General features: G+C 35.9%; 1 pseudogene across 1 annotated transcript; it reads left to right on the plus strand.

Annotated features, from left to right (window-relative positions):
* The first annotated feature begins 205 nt into the window (after nucleotides 1–205).
* On the plus strand, nucleotides 206–633 carry LOC146916805 (uncharacterized protein At4g28440 pseudogene; annotated as a pseudogene). Its single transcript, XR_015015285.1, has one exon. The product of XR_015015285.1 is annotated as an uncharacterized protein At4g28440 pseudogene (transcript).
* The last annotated feature ends 3911 nt before the right edge of the window (nucleotides 634–4544 follow it).

Genomic DNA, 4544 nt, shown 5'->3' on the forward strand with positions numbered 1-4544 from the left:
TTCTCTTGTCGTTTGTGGGTTTTGTGATGTCGTAATTCTCTGTTTTTGTTTTAATATTTTGTCAGCCGATTATTGTTTTAGGAGGTAGCATGTTCCTTGCTTTTGTTTTGACTAGTGTTTGGTTTCCTGTTGTTTGTAATTTGTTAATTACTTTGTAGCTCTTACTTTTTGTCAACTATTTCAATTTACTGTACTATTTCAATTTCACATTCATGATTTTTAATATGGCAGATTCAAAACCAGCATTAAGGAAGCCAGTGTTTTGTAAGGTTGATCAGCTTCTTCCAGGGACTAGAGGACACACCATAATTGTTAAGGTTGTCAGTGTTAAGCTGGTAGATCAGAACGATCGTCCTGATGGACTTAAACTCCGACATATGCGAATGGCTGAATGTTTGGTCGGTGATGAGACTGGGACGATCATATTCACTGCAAGACATGAACAGGTGGATTTGATGACAGAAGGCTCCACTATCATTGTGCATAATGCCAAAATTGACATGTTCAAAGGAACGATGAGACTTGGCGTGGACGTTTGGGGCCGTATTGAACTCGCAGAACTAGCTGCCTTCACAGTCAAGGAAGATAATAACTTGTCCCTTATTGAGTATGAACTAGTGAATGCTGTTTAATGACTTGTTGGGAGCATTCTGAAAGGTTCAAATGAAGAATCAAAACAATCTAAGAAAGAAACCTACTTTTGCCTATGGGAAATATGATCATGCTTATTGCAATTCACATTACTAGAAGTATAAATTTGTGTAAACATTAGTACCACCGGCTACTCTTTATCTTTGCAAGCATCAAAGTCTATAGAATTCTTCTAGCTTTAACTACCAACGAGATGGTGAAAAAAAGGGAATTGGGTTCCAGATTAAAAAAATAAAAAAAAATAAATTACTGTTTCGTTGGGTCAACTATTATGTAAATAATTTTTCTACAAATTCTTTTTACTACTATGCATACTACATTGGAGAAAATTTCTTTGATGTTCATCAAACGTTTTCAAATTCATATCTTACTTACAGAAACTAAAATTTCAAAATTAAAATAGTGTCTATTGTAAAATCAATTTTTCATGGTTTCAAAAGTTTTAGTTGCAGAATTCTCTTTGTGTAAGTCGAGTTCATGATGTATATTGTACTTCAATTCAATTATGACATAAAGGTTGTGTTGAATTTGACTTCAAATTGTGATGTTGTGAAAGCTCAAAATCATACAGCGATTTTTGGAGGCGCGGCGCGATTTTCCTGAAAGAATGCATGGTTTATGTTGGAACAGTAGTCAAAATTAGTTAAAAATATTTTTGTAACCGAAGAGATTACTAGGCTGAGTCGCGGACTAGGTCGCTCTCTTTAAGGCGTCTCCTGGCACTGCCCAAAATTGTGCAAGCAGACTATCAACCACGACGTCCCCAAGATAAAACAGCCCAGCTACAACTGTATCAAAGTCTTATTGCAGTATAGGATCTGTTCTAGAAATACATCTTCAAATATGGTGCTAAGACCATTCCAATATGGTATAGATACCACTCTATTATGGTACAAAGACCACTCTTATATGGTACTAGGACCACTCTAATATGGTGTTTCCACCACTCTAACCTCTAACATCTCCAAGGGCATAAAACATAAAAAAGGACTATATTCTTAAGATCATTCTTATTTTCCGAAGGGACACTTTATCTCGAAAGGGACTATGATCTTAAGAATACTCTTATTTCCGAAAGGACGAAAATTTACCGAAGGGACTATGCTCTTAAGACTATTCTTAATTCCGAAGGGACATTATTTAGGAAAGTGTTGAGTTTGTGTGAAAACAACTAAAATTGTGCAAGCAGACTATCAACCACGACGTCCCCAAGATAAAACAGCCCAGCTACAACTGTATCAAAGTCTTATTGCACTATAGGATTGTTATACCCTAATTTTGGACCTAAAAATACTTGTTTAATTCTTCTTTTTTTGCATTATAAGTCATTTGAATTGTCTCTGATCAATTGCATCTTCTTCTGCATCTTATTTCAATGTTATTTGCAGAATTCACATGCAAGGGTATTTTAGTCATTTCCTATGTCAAATTTCTCTCAGTCTTTCAAAAATGTGTTTAAGTCCTTTCAAATAGTGTGAATAAGCCCTTGTTTCAGTTCTATGTCAAAATCCATTTCAAAAGTTGCATTTGAAGTCATTTTATGCCAGTTTTGCCCCTAGGGGCATTTTAGTCTTTTCAAGTGTCAAGTCACTGTTTAAATTCCAAGAAATTGTCTCTGAGTCTTTTAATTTTGCTTGTATAAGTCTTTGTTTCATCTCTCTGTTAAAAAATCCATTTTAATTTGCATCTGAGTCATTTTTTTTGGTCGTTTTTAGCCCCAGGGGCATTTTGGTCATTTCACACGAAATTTCGGCAGAGAGAGGTTACTTTAAAGTACCTCATTTAGGCCATTGGTTCATTTTAGTCCGTTTTGTCAATTTTATTGGTTTCACTTTACGTTCTCTCCAATTTACCAATTTTATTCCAATTTTTATTATTTTTTATTTTAGTCCTTAAACTTTTAGAAATTGCACTTTGGTCCTTTTATGCCATCTTATGTCCTTTTTTAGGTTTTACTTTTTAGTCCTTTAGGTCCCTTAAATCCTTTTTTTCGTTTTAAGTCCTTTTTCTCAATCACAGTCCAGTCCTTCAATTTTAGTAAATTGCAAATAGGTCCATAGTCTTTTTTTTAAGTCCAAAACACGTGTCAGCATTTCATTGGGCAGGAGGAACACTTGGCACCTATAAAATGGTGCCAACTCAGGTCAAAGAGTCAGATTGACCCATTCCAAAAAAGACACCTCATCAAAATTCTAACAAACTTTCTCTCTCTCTTCAGAGAAACCTTCGCCACCGTAACCAACATCACAGCCACCGCAAAAACCACCATAACAGAATTCCGGCCACCGTAACAAACACACATTACGCCTATTCTTCACAAATTCGAACAAAAACCACCACAAATCTATCAGTTCATCATCAAATACAAGAAATCAACACAAAATTCCAAGGATTGAAATCAAAAATTTGCAATTCATCAAGAAACGTTTTCGAATTCGACGAACTCTCAGAGATTACTTGCGTAATCTTCATCATTGAGCTCGTTCCCCTGCAATTCAAGCATGAATTCACCATTGGAGTGGTGAATCATACGATCACAGAGGCAAAGGGAAAAGAGAAGAAGAGATAATCGAAGTTTGTTCTGAATCAGCGAAAGAAAAAGTAAGAAGAACTGATTTATTTTCAGTGCCTCCATAGAGTTTATCAGAACGATCAAGAACAAGTGCAGGATCTTTCGTTGTTCGAACCTCCAAACAAATCCAGGTAAACTCGCATAAACCTTCTCGTTTTCATCCATAATCATCATCGAAGGTTATACGAAAAGGATTAAACGGTGAATTGGAGTGAAAGTTCGAAAAGCTCAAAAAAAATTTTTGAAAAGAAACCCTAATTTCGAAAATAGCGAAAATTCACCGTTTACCTTTTGATTCAGAGCGTAAATTCATCATTAACGTAGAGGATGAATCGAATTAGGGTTTCAATTCCAAAAAACTCCAGATATCCAAAACGTTTCGATTCGGTGAGAGTTTGAATCGCTTCGAACAAATTTTCCACCAAAAACAACAAGTTCAAACTATTTCGAGCAATTTCATGTCAAAAATGTCAAAATCGAAGCAGTTCGAACAGTTTCTTTCAAGAAACTTCAAGATCGAAGTGTTCCGAATACTTTCCTGCAAAAAACTACGAATTCGAAATGGTTTAAACAACATCTTTCAAAAAAATCACAAGTTCGAAACGGTTAGAGCCTCATCCTTCGAAAATCACCAAAGCGAAACGTTCTGTGTCAGATCCATGCTAGTTTGTGGTTTAAATCATGTTTATGAGTCAAGAGTCATGAAGATGAATGAAACGATGAAGAAAGAACGAGAGAGTGTGAGAGAATCTGAAGCAGAGAGAGAGAAAGCTAGGGTTAGAATGATTTTGGACCGGTCTCCATGCTTTTATACTGGAGTGAACCGGATTGGTTCAGTTAGACCGGTCTGGTTCACTCCTAAAACCTGAATCCCCACCGTTAGATCTAGGTTTAGGGTTCCTGGATCAATCCTGCGGTCCACAGGCTGCCTGGTGATCCAGGATCCACTTGTGTGTGGGTTTGGGCCTTAAGCCCGTTTTTCCTGTGTTCTAATGCTTGTTTTTGCTATTTCCATGTTATTGTTTGATAATCACACCCCTGGCATGCTTGAAACATTTTAAGAAGCCTTAGCAAAATTTATAGGATTCTCTTAGTATTTTTGTGATGCTTTTGTGTTGGTTGTGCACTGGAGAACTTGATAAAAAATGTTGAGATAGTTTCTTGTTACATTTCTTGAATTTCATGTTAAAATTAGGGTAAAATTGGTTCAATTTTTGTTTCTATTTTTTATGCACATTCGTGATTCATGAGGGGTGTTTTTGTGAAGAATTTACCATAGTTTGAGTATATTTCCTACTGGTCATGTGCATTTGGTTACTCA

This window comes from Medicago sativa, chromosome 6, assembly GCF_051527215.1.
Source record: "Medicago sativa cultivar Bolivia chromosome 6, Bolivia_mono, whole genome shotgun sequence".
Classification (NCBI taxonomy): Eukaryota; Viridiplantae; Streptophyta; class Magnoliopsida; order Fabales; family Fabaceae; genus Medicago; species Medicago sativa.